The sequence below is a fragment of the Lagopus muta genome, chromosome 8 (assembly GCF_023343835.1).
Source record: "Lagopus muta isolate bLagMut1 chromosome 8, bLagMut1 primary, whole genome shotgun sequence".
NCBI classification, from domain to species: domain Eukaryota; kingdom Metazoa; phylum Chordata; class Aves; order Galliformes; family Phasianidae; genus Lagopus; species Lagopus muta.
Window position 1 is genome coordinate 20,981,909 of NC_064440.1, and position 12,666 is coordinate 20,994,574.

Below are 12,666 nucleotides of genomic sequence, written 5' to 3' on the forward strand. Positions count from 1 at the left end.
AAAAATTATTCACGTTCTCAGTGAAATATAAATAGAAGTAATGTAAAATAAACAATATCAAAAAGCATCCAATTTTTAACAGAATACAAAAGGTCTAACAGGAATTGCTTGCATATCTTTTGTTGGTTTTTTTTATTCATACTCTGGATGAATCACAGGCTGATGTTTGTGGCGGTTATTCATGACATGTCTGGTGATGTTATGACCTTCCCTCTTTTATTGGTTTATTTGATGTTTGTGGTATTTTATATAATTGATTTATGCCTGGTGATATGTTTGGGTGCTTTCTAGTAATATACAATAGTGATTGTATGTCTGTAAGTGATGTTACATATTGCTGTTTGTGAGCTTCCTTGGCCAGGCCACCACTGTAAATAAAACTTGTTCTCAATAGATTTTTATGTGGTTAAAGATTTTGACTGCTTGAGCGACTGATTGATTGACCAGAAAACACTTGCTAGCAGGACAGTGGGGTATCATGGAAAAATGTGTCATTTATATTTCTAAAGCAGAATAAATACAATTATCAATCTTTTAAAATAAAATAAGGTATCAAAGCAGTAAAGAGTTGGCTTACCTTTCTCCTTAGTAGTCCTGATGTGTGTAGGTGCCCACTCCTTTTCATAGCCTCCTTCCTCTGACTTACAGTACTGTTGCAGCATATGGCTTATTAGTCTTTTATTGAAAATCCTTTCAGAATGTATACTAGAATTGTCTTTTTCCAAGCTTCTTTTCTTTTCTTTTCTTTTCTTTTCTTTCTTTTCTTTTCTTTTCTTTTCTTTTCTTTTCTTTTCTTTTCTTTTCTTTTCTTTTCTTTTCTTTTCTTTTCTTTTCTTTTCTTTTCTTTTCTTTTCTTTTCTTTTCTTTTCTTTTCTTTTCTCTCTTATCCCATTGTTTTCTTTTCTGTTCTTCCCATTTTTTTTCTGATGTTTTTTCCTATATTCTTTCCTACGTTCCCTTCTTTTCCTTTTTCTTTTTTCCTTCCTTTTCCTTTCTTTTCCTTCTTTCCTTTTTCTTTCTTATGTGTTCTGTCGTGTTTCTAAGACAGAAAAAATTCATAGGAATGAATAATCCAGCTCCTACAGTGATGGTTTTTCAAAGACAAAATTCAAATTCCTTCTGCCATATGCTGACTGCAAAATGTGCTCAAATTGATTTAAGAAAAAAATATGGCCCATGCTTTGAACTTCTTTAGAACAACCTCTAGAAATTATAATAACTATACAGCACACACACAAACTATTTTGCACCGTCCGGAAAAAGACTGCCAGTTTTTGGTTCATTATGTTCCATGAACTTGTGTTAATGAACACATGCAATTTCTATCCAGATGTACAAGAGTTCACAGAGGATGACAAATAGCACAGATCTCTCCTGGTTACACACCAACCTGTTACAGTATCTCTGTTATAAACTCTCATTTCATTAGCATTTCCTGAGTCTGATTAACAGATGTTTGCAGGTCTTGGACCAGATACTATTTGATTCTATTTAAAGTCAAGACACTGTTTCAATTTCTCAACAAAAAAGAAATGCTTGCCATAGTGCATTCTTTGGCTCTCTGACTAAACTAAAGCTCAGCACAGGCTACAGGTAAAGATTAGCTCAAGCTTCAGCTTTTCAAGGATAAAAAAAAAAAAAAAAAAAAGGAAGTGAGGGATCTTTTGTCTGACCCAAGACAGAAACGCAATGAGACCAAAGCACAGTATGTCAAAGTAAAGCCATTTAACAGCAACTGCTTTTCTCTATTCCAGGCATGTTGGGTCATGTTGAACACCACAGCAAAATGATGAAATATACTATTAGCAAAACAGTCTGTTGTTCACCCTCTCATTTCAGTTGACAAAATGAATAAAACCATCCATTTTTTTCTTGCCAAATTGGTTCTCATTATGTTGAATGGGTTTGGTACGGTCATAGCACCAGAAAGGGATCATGGCTTCCCTCTTCTGTAGCAGCACGCACTTGGACAAGATCTGCCACAACATGTGGCTGTGAATTTTGTGTACACAGACTGGTCACCAAGGATCCCTATATAATGCAGGAGAGAAGAAAAGAAGTTCAAAACTCAGAGACTTTCCAAAACTCAATTTCAACATATATGGACAGAGGATAGTGACGGAGGTATGAAATATACACGGAGTAGAGTTGAGCACAGTCATTTGACAAGAACCTGGGAAACCAGCATGGCTTCCACTTTATCTAGCAGAAACGGCAAGTGGCTTGAGCTTAGGGTCTCACAGATCCCAAGAGATGTGACTGGATTTTACTTCAGTTATGAAACAGCAAAAGAAACAAAAGAGTGAAAACTAGTGGGTTTCTTGTTTAAGGATCAGAAGGAGAAAACACACATAACTGAATTCATAAGGAATCTTAGAGTACATGTGACGTTAGAAGATTATAACCAGTTAAGAATGTAACAAGAAAATTGACGAAGAATTAATCTTCAGAAACTTTGCATCTCACAGAATCTATCTGCAAATACCACAGGAGATTGTCCCTGCAAAGGCAGGAGCTGGGCTAAGCTCACTGGCCTTCCTTTGTGTTTATCTTCCCTTTTTCTTTACAAATAACAGCATAATAAGTAAGAAAGTCCCTGAAAGCAGCATTCCAGCCCTTACAGGAAATTATGGGAAGGAGAACAGGCAAGAGGGACTGAATAATGCACTAAGAACGACTCAACATTCAATGACCTGAATTAGCAAACAGAGCATCCTTAAGAGTAATGCCCTGCAAAAAGTATTTCTGTATACTGTACATCCTTAAAGGTAGACACAGCAGTGGACAATTCTAACTAGCTAATATAACACCGTAAGCTCTAGAAGGACCACTTTCTGTAAGGATTCACATAATGTTAACTTATGGCGCTCTTATAAGCAGAAAGCAAAATAAAACCCCCAAAATGTCCCATCTTTGATCTGGAGAATATATATTTTAAGAGCTGAGAAGTGAACATAGAGTTACCATGCCAGATTGGATCAATTATCCTTCAATCTGAGCATTCTGCCTTCACCAGTGGCTGAGGTTAGGTGCTTCAAAGAAAACAGCTGGCTAATTACAATGTCCTACATGGCAAAAAGGGATGAGAGGACTGTTTCTTATCCCTGTGATCAGCTAACACCCTGCAGTATGAATTTGATGGCCCCACCTAGTACATAAAATTAGAAATGATATTATTGGTCATAAAATTAAGAAGTCCTTTAAGAAATCCCATTACAGTATTTAACTCTTTGACCTCTATAGGTTAACTGCTATTCATGCTTTGAAATGAACTACTGAATGTTTATTTTTAAAATTATACAGTAAATTTCTTAAAGTCATTAAGGCTGATAATGGAAACACATAGTCTGTGACACCAAAAATGATACTTTGAGTTTCTGAACCCAGAATTCTGAGAAAATATTTGGCTTTGTTTAAAAAAATACAACAACAAAAAAAAACAAACAGCTTTTCGTGAGAAGTTACTTAAGTAAAGAAGCTACTTAGGTAAGTAAATATGAAAACAGAGCTGTAATTAATTTCACGGGTAAATGATGAATTGATAGGCTTTGATCTAACTGATGTTCGCTTACCTTGAAAGGGTGCTTATTCCCACATAAACAAAACTTCTTTCTCTTGTTGCCCTTCCTTTATTTTTAGCGAGTATATTTCAGGCATTGAAGGCACTCAGATAAGAGACCTGTGAGAGGGCTGGAGGGAAGGCACAGGACACCTTGTGCAGGTTCTGCTGGGCTGCTGTGCCCACTGCCACCCTGCCCTGCAGTAGCCAGGGAAGCTTATTCCTAGGTCTTTCTGGTTCAAACAATTATGCAACATCAGCATTGATTTTGGAATACAAACAAATGTCCATTGAGAGAAACTACCAGTGACTGCAGGGTTTTTGCTGAAGATCTAAATCTGAATCAGAGCTATCCTGAATATTTTTTAATAAGCTTTTTTTTTTTTTTTAACCAGAAAAGAAAACATGAGGAGAGAAGGAATAACACATCTTTAATTAGAAAAATTCAAATCAGCTCTTAATTTAATTCACCATACCAGCAGCCATGATTAGATCTGCATCATGATATATCTCCAATACTATCAATTTTCATAAATGCAAACTTTCCTGAATATGGTTCTGATGTATCCTGACATTTTAAAATATGTCCTATTGTCCTTTTCTGTGCAGCAGACCAAGCACAGAGTGTTCAGTCCTATATCACTGTCACAGTGGTATTAGACCAGATGGCTGCTTCCTCGCAGAATCAGGAATTAGAGATAATTTATGCTGTTCGCTGTTATTAGAATGTAAAAATATAAAGAGTTTGCAGCACGCATACATGAAAAGCTGCTCAGATCCATCAGTGACACCCTGGTGAAAAGGCATTCACAGTGTTACTGCACTCTTAAAGGTAAAGTCTTATTTGGTGAAGCTGTGAACCCCTGCAAAGCCAATTGAGTTCTCTGCAGAGCATACAGCACAGGGGACTCTCTGACCTAGGTTACAGTGCTGCTTTGGTAGGAGAAAAATGCACTGCTTTATAAAAAAAGGATAAGAACTGCTTTCTTTTTCTTTAATTTTAAAATAAATTTACCACCTGATCATTCTCATTAATATTTGTGACGCTTACATCTGTGCCATTAATAATAAAGTTAAAAATGGATTTCTTTTCCATCCAGTCTGTTAATCAGTGCAGGAGAACACTTCTCAATAAGCCTTCTACTAAAGGACTCAGTAGGTGCATCTTATTAGAATAAGAGTTAGAGGAATTTGCTCCTGTGCCAGTGAGGTCAGTGAGCTTAGCGTAGCAGGGCATCACTGCATGCTGCAAATATACTTAATCTACCTGTACGTAAGGGCTGCAGCGTGTATCAGAATGCTGAAGAGAAAGGTTGCCAGCCAACTCCTTTATTGAGCCTAAGCTCATTACAACTAAGAATCTTATATTTGTCTTTCAAACATCTGAATCATTCAATAAAATAAACATTATTAAAGCAACTAGTTCATTCAGAGGGGCTTCTCAACCAGTACTAACAATTCCCAAAACGAGGAAGAGAAACAAAAGGGAATAGAACCTGCTCGGCTTGTCCATCGTGCTGCAATAAATTACATAAGAACATAAGTAAAAGGGAAGTTAGAACAACAAAATGTCAACCATTGCATGCAGGTAGCAACACTTTGCAGCTTTATCTTTTCAGTTATGAAGTTGAGCACAGTAGTCTCTATGCATGATGTCAAATTTGCAGTCTAACGACAAAAACTCTCTCATCAGTATTTATGAATATTACAACAGGAGAAAATTTACTGGCATTCACTGACATGACACACCTACTGTACGTGATCTTGGAAACAGTACATCACTGGGAGGATGATTTGGTTTACTTTAAATTAATTTAAAAATTATACTAAGAAACACTGCAAGGGACAGATTTGCTTCCAGCTCTCTGTGAGCGTGTAAGTTGTATTTACAGCATCCAATGAAAGCATTGTGACTTTGAATGACTGACTAGCACCTCATGAAAGTCATTAGTTTTGTATCAAGAAAAATATTTGTAATATAACGTGTTCTTAAACTGATTAGGACAGCAGGAAGCAGCTAAGCGGATCACTTATCTTCGTGTTTGCAATTCAACCTATGTTGTGACACGGTACAAAAAAATTAGATAATCTGTAGTTTTCTATCAGTGTTACATACTTTGAGGTAATCCTGTAACTACTTGGTGTAACTGAAAAGTGAGAAGATTGGGCTGCCAAATAAAGTAGAAAAAGAAGGATTACTTGAGCGCATAATGAATTACTAGCTGAATGGTAGGACCAGATCACAAAGATTGATCAGATTTTTGTTTCCTGACCAGTCTTGTTGACTGAATTTTTCTTGATTCCCTCAGAATCACAGTACTAGTTTTATTAAAAGAAAGTCTTTCAGAATGGAAGATAGTTGTTATTCAGGAGCAGTAACTCGCATAATATGAGATGGCATTTCTTTCCAGCTCTTGCTGCTCCGCTGGCTCTAATAGCAACCTGGAGCTCAATTTCCTCCTCAAAAACATTGCATTTCAAGTGGAATGTCAATTATTAAAATGCAGTGTCCCGTGTCTTACTTTTCACTAGATGAATTCATTTGCAAATTTGTTAATTTATGTAAATGATCCTTAACCTGTAACTCCCTGGCACGTATTTCTCAGTGCCACTTTTCAGTTCAGAAATATATCCAGAGAATATGGATCCAACAGCACGAATGTCATTTACTTCATGTCACTATTAAAAACAAAACAAAACAGAGCACCAAGATTTAATTTCAGTATAACCCAGAAGGAGTTTCTGATTCATACATTTTTTCACTGTTGAACTTTCAATAACAGCAAGCCTCTCAAAACAGGTAAATGATCTTCAAAAGATCACCTAAAACACCTCTTTTTATCAGTAAGCACAGTTTTATCGGGAAGCACAGTATTAGCAGGGCCAAATCACAGCTTCCCCAATATTTGATCATTTCTAAAATTCAGACTTGGCATCTGAGACTCTCCTCTGCATGCCAGAAATCAATGAAGACAGGCAAAACAAACTGCACAGCTTTTTGGTTCACAGGGAATCGCCTTCAGGTGATTAGTGGTCCAGCCACAACTCATTCTTTTCCTGATGATTTGAGCATGGATGTCACTCAGTTTCTGGTTTTATTGTGCATATGCACACTGCGCACCTCTAAGTGCTCATTCCACTCCAAGTGATCTCAGGAAATTCAGACTCCCCCTTTCTTAAAAATGAAGGAGCAGCTAGAAAAACTGAGCTCATCTCCCTGCTGCCCACCCAAATCTCCCCAATGGCCTCAGACACTAGGTATGGCTTCAAACCTTCCAGTGAACCTGCTCCAAATTGGGGTTTTTAACCAAAGCTGGAAAAAGGCAATTTCTGTGTTATTGTTACTGTTCAGTAACTTCTCACAGTTCAAATAAAATGATCCAAATTCCCTGTGGTGTAATTGCAGGCACAACTCCATTGATTTCAGTGAACTGTGAATGGCAAAAAGGACTGACGCCCAAGTCTCCTCCTGACAAACTAGCTATGGCTTGTTTTCTCTTGATTATTATCTGACTTACATGTCCTTATTTAGCTGCCCCTACAAGGGATAGGTGAACAAGTCTCCATTTCACAGCCAGAGATCAGTCCTAGCCAGCATGGAGGTGCCACAATTAGTACTCAACTCTGAGTCTGGACCACAGAGCACACACCCTTTGTGGTGTCCTACCTGCTGTCAGACCTGGGATGCCTGCAGAGGGCCTTCAACGTACCCCCAGGTTTTCCTTCCCTGGGGTGTAAGGGTGTGTGAGAGGGATGAGGTGCAGCAGCTGGCAAGCTAACTTGTGTCAGGTCAGCTCCAGTGTGTTCTGCTGGAGCTGCAGCAGTCTCACGTCTCAGTGTTTAGATTGGCTTTAGAAGCTGCAAAGCAAAGAAATGTTTGGCTGCTTTATCCCTGTTTCAGTATTCAGATTGCAAAGAGAAAATCTCAAATGGCTGCTTGCTGTGTTCTACACACATTTCAGCGCAAAACCTGCACCTCCAGTATCACTCGCTCATGCTGCTCTGAGGTCTCAGGTACTTGATTTCATTTCCGCAAGGATAGCAGCAGGGAAGATTAAATAAAGTAGTTGGGATTTTTGAATTAAAAAGTCTATTGCTGTAATTTGTTGCAGCAGTTATCTGCAAAAATCCCAGTACCTGCAATTCAAAGTAACCTTTATGCTACTGCTTCGTCTTCTCCACAAAGGAAACACTACACAGGGCAATGTCTCTTTAAATCTACCCTGAAGATATTCCTTCTGGCCCAGAAGATGCCAGAATGACTTGATGATTTATTTATGTGGAGCTTGGCAGACCATAGTGCAGATTGTGGCTGAGGCTGAATTTTATGAGCATTCCCCCTAGTGAGTATATTTAAAAATTAAAAAAAAATTAAAAAAAAAAAAAAAAAGGTCTTTATAGGGCTTGGCATGAAATTCAAGCAAACATTATCAGGAAGAAGAATGACTGAGAAAAGAGTTTTAGGAGAGAATATAAATATTAATTTATTATTAATATCTTTTTTTTAGGGAATTGGAATTTTGTCTTGATCTTTAAAATATTTGAAAAGTGAAGGAAGCATTTCTCATCCCAGCAGAGGCTAATATTTATTCTGGATTTTTCAGCAATATATAACTGCATTTTGTATTGAGAATGGGCATTTTCATCCACAGAAAGATGGATTTCTCATTGTCATTCCTGACCATACAAGAGGCATGTTGGTGCAATGATGTAAGAAAGCAATTTTCTCCCCTATTTTATTGATTTATAGTATTTTAGTAAAGTGATAAAAACTTAAGGCTAGGGATAAAGAGGAGACCCATCTGATGTAGAGGCAGCAGAAAAGTATAGAGAATGAGGAAGATCCAGCATTAATACTTGTCTGCCATGTTTTCTCAGGTCTCTCCTGCACCATTACTAAGTTATGGAACTGTATCTAAACTCTTTGGCTAAGGTACTGTTTAGTGCTTGACTACCTCATCCAAAGCACAACCTGATGCAGAACTTTGGCTTTTTGAAGCAGGTGCACAAACAGGCATAGGCAAATCCTAACAGCCAGAGCAAGGGCAAACATCAGCAGCCCTGACTCCCTCAGCCTGGGAGGCTCTGTGCTGGGCACACAGGTTCAGAGGGCACTTGTGCCTACTGGGCATTAGCAAGCAGCAAGCAAGAATGTGACACCACAGCATTTCAGCTGCTTTACACTAATTCCTCCTCCTGTGGCCTCTCAGTGGAGCATTACAGAGCTCTGTGCTAAGTTCACATTCTTGCCTCCTGCTGCAGAGAAGTTTCTGAAGCAGATGCACCCAGAGGCAGAAACTGCTGCCCTTTGGGGAATCTAGTTGGGATACTTCCCATGCTTTTAGCTCAGCATAGAGGCTCTGGCCAGACTCTTGAAAGGGCATAGTTTTGATGCCCAACCTCCTTTCCCGACATTAAAAAGCAAGATCTTTCAAGTTCAGATTAAAAAAAAGAAGGAAGTTTGGTACCGATTTATAGGAAGGCCAAAACACAGTGGAAATAAATTCAGCTGAATTATGCACTGTTCCTGAGCGTTGCATACAAATAAATAGGTGCAATGTCAGTAAGTGAAAGCTGGAGCATACTAGGAAGTTGTGCTCTCTTTCATCCACAGTGGCACTCCACACCTTTCTCCAGACTAAATAAGGAATGTTCCTAAAGGCCTAAGTGAAACACAAAGGTATCCAGGACATTCACAGTGTTATTAATGACTCAAGAAAAACAGGAAAAATAATCTCAGTAGCTACATCCATACTTCATTTTTTTTGTCTTTGTTTGTTTGTTTTGCTACATTTGAGAATATCTCACATTACAAATACAGCATCAAAGCTACCAAGGAGAAGGGCATTTTACAGCCAAGTACCAAACTAACCTTAAGTTGAACTGGTCAAGGGAAGTACTTGTTTGCCCTAGGAAGGAACTAACAGATATCAACTAAGCTGTATACAGCACGGATACCTTCTGGACTGGGACTCCCATGGGAAACAACAGTATTGAAGCTCCTAGAAGGAAAACGCTTATTAGATCTTATCCCTGCTAATGCAACAAAAGCACAGCTGTATTTCTAACAGAAGTTATTTCTTATGTATATTTCATATGTATATGCTTAAAGTGGAGGGAGCCCGTCTGTTGCTGAAATAATTTCAGAGGACTGAAAATTACTTCGAAACTTATGATTAAAAAGGCACTGCATGGAATACACATAGGTGGTAATGCTGCTAGTGAAGCAGATACAAAACCAAAGGAAGTGGAAATAGCCTCTTCCACTCTGTAGACTAAACTGCCCAGACCCTTACCTTTGGAGAACTGCACACAGCCACAGAAATAAGGTGAGGAACAATGAGAACAGAAATAGCATTAATTTAACTTCAGCTTCACTATTTTACCTCATTCTGATATAAATAGAAAATAATCCTCACACTTGATTCAATTTTGTGTTTTTAATGACACGTCAAAAGCTCAGTCAGAGCTTATTGTATTTATATTTTTAATTAGTTTAGTAAGAAGCTGGGCTGCTTATATTTGATTTTTTTAATTAACTGTGAAAATTTCTGCATGGGATGACATTGTTCACATTGATATGTGTGCCTCTGTTATGCTGGGTTTGCAGTGTGATATATTGGAGGTAGAAAAAGTGTCACAGGGAAAGCATTCTAAATAGTACCGCACAGATTTCTGAAGCACTGATAGAAGCTGGTTATGTATTATGTAATTAATTCTTTATATTCTAAGAGGCAATTTAGGCAATATTAAAGAAAATAAGATCAAGTCATGTCCCCACATTTTTATTTTTGTGTTATACTGTTAATTTGTAAACTTGGCTGGTTATGCAAAAAAGTCACATTCAGTCATCTCAGCTGACTTGCAGTCTCTGCCCATAAAATCTCCACAGCACTGACTGCTCCTGGCTGTCTTCTGATTGCTACACTACATCTCAGCCTTCTTGAAATTCTTTCACATCTTTCACTGTGTATACTGTAGCAACCAAACTTGTGGCTTTCTTGCTCAATATTCAAAACTGGTAAGAGTGGGAGTGAAATGAGCATGCTCAATTCATTTCCTAAGACCCTAAAAAGCAACTGGGTGGGAAGGAATTCCATTCACTCCAACGTTAACCTAGATTCAAGTGAGAGTTAAAAAATAGAATCACATTTGTTCACACAGGCAAATTTAACTTCTCTTTCTGTATTCAGTTTTCTGCTGGTAACATCAAAAATAGGAGTTGCTTATAGAAAGGATTACGTTGCTTTGCCAGGTCCCTTTCCATGCACCCTGTTGAGATACTATCAGTGCTATAACTCACTTGCAATTGTTACAAGATGGCAGAAGGGAAAAAAATCAAGCAATTTTGATTTGCACAGGTGACCTGGGCTAATTACACAGTTACCAAACAACAGCACAGGAGGATTAACACAGCTTACTCTCTAATTACCATTGCTTCCAGTGAAGTTACCATGTGGTTAACCATGTAATAACATGCATTATTTCACAGTAACTATGCAAGGCTTCATGTCAACAGACTATGCCGCACAAGCAGAGTAAATCATTGGCAAGCTGGAGAAGTTTGAGTGCTTCAAGGAGTGACATGAGTTTTACTAGATGGATGATTTTCAGGCTTTTATTAATAACCTCCGAGGTTTGGAGCAGAGCCATAACACTGCTGGAGGAGCTAAGAAAAAAAGCTCTCAGGTCTTCCCAAGGAGCTCCCAAGTGCACAGACATTGCCTCTCATGGGTATATTTGTATCTCTTAAACAAGTCCCACTGCACCGGGCAGTGCAGAAAGCAGATCATTCTTGAGTTCCCTCAGAGCAAGCATTATACTCCGTCTGGCCTGCAAACAGCCAGAATATGTAGGAAGGTTTTTTTTGTCCTCATCTTGTGCAGCTAGTAGGACCAGCCTTAGGCTATTTAAATAACCCATCCTACAAAATACAGACCTTGTACTCTGCCTAAAAATCCACTGCCTTGTGCTGCAGACAACAAGGACATGAATACAAAGTGCCAAAGAGAATGAGAGAGATTACTCAGCCAATCAAGGATGGACTGCAGAGGACTTGTAGTCCAGCACACTGAAGCTGAATTTTTACACATACTTGGACAAAGAAACCATTAAGAAATACAAAATAAGGAGATATTGCTCTACAGTTAATGTAACGAAGAACAATGTTTTGATTAATGCCTTCCCATTAGTGTATGGACAAGCTAGATTGCGTTACAGGATTATGGGCTGAGTTGGCAACACAAAAGAAAAAATATGCTCAAACCTGCGGGAGCAACAATTACGGCTCACAGGTGACACCACTACAGACAGCTGAGAGAACATATTATGAACTGGAGCTGGCTAAATAATTGTTAATATTCAAATATTTGTAAATATTTATATTTGTAAATCAGTCTCCTTCATGCACTTGTTTGTGCACTGAGTAATGGTATTCCTGCTTGCTAAAAAACCGCAGGAATAACACACGTTAACAAACAATCTTGAGTTTCAGATATTGAATGTCCTGCACCATCTGCTCACAGTCTGTGGGGAGGGAAGTTCCCTAAGTAATCTGACAAAATTGCAAACAACAATGAAATTTGTGAAAATCTCAACACAGTTGACAGCAATCTGCAAACTACAAAATATGACAGTGGAACAAAACAAGATTACAGATAAGATTATTGGGGATGTTTGACTGCCACAGCAAAGGACCCAACTTAATGACCCAAGAGGTCCCTAAGTATCAGATATCCCCATCATCCTGAATTATGGCTTGGCTCTGTATGCAACAGCACACAATGCTGCATTATAAAATGCTTCTCTTAATCTTCCACAATGAAGCATCTGCCAGAGCATCTAAAACAAATGGTTCTAAATCTCACCTGATTAGACTTAAATGCACCTACAACCTTCCTCCCCCTGTTTCCCTATTGCTATTTAAGTCTGTGTACACTGCTGTCATTGCTGGAAAGATACGGTAATGCTTCATGATGCTCTCTTTCCCTTCTGATGCTGCCTGGCAGGAGCTTTCTTAGGCCTCAGCTCTTACCTACATCTGTGCTTACTGAAGTGAGACTTTAATTTGCTACACCACGCCAAGGTATTAATAGACAATTATTTAT

General features: G+C 38.3%; 1 long non-coding RNA gene across 3 annotated transcripts in view; it reads right to left on the reverse strand.

Moving 5' to 3' along the window:
* Positions 1-12,666, reverse strand: part of LOC125696883 (uncharacterized) — a 403,601-nt gene that overhangs the window by 173,321 nt on the left and 217,614 nt on the right. For all 3 annotated transcript variants that reach the window (XR_007378594.1, XR_007378593.1, XR_007378595.1), the window contains one exon: positions 578-1,039. This is a non-coding gene — a long non-coding RNA (uncharacterized LOC125696883). The remainder of the gene's footprint in view (positions 1-577; positions 1,040-12,666) is intronic.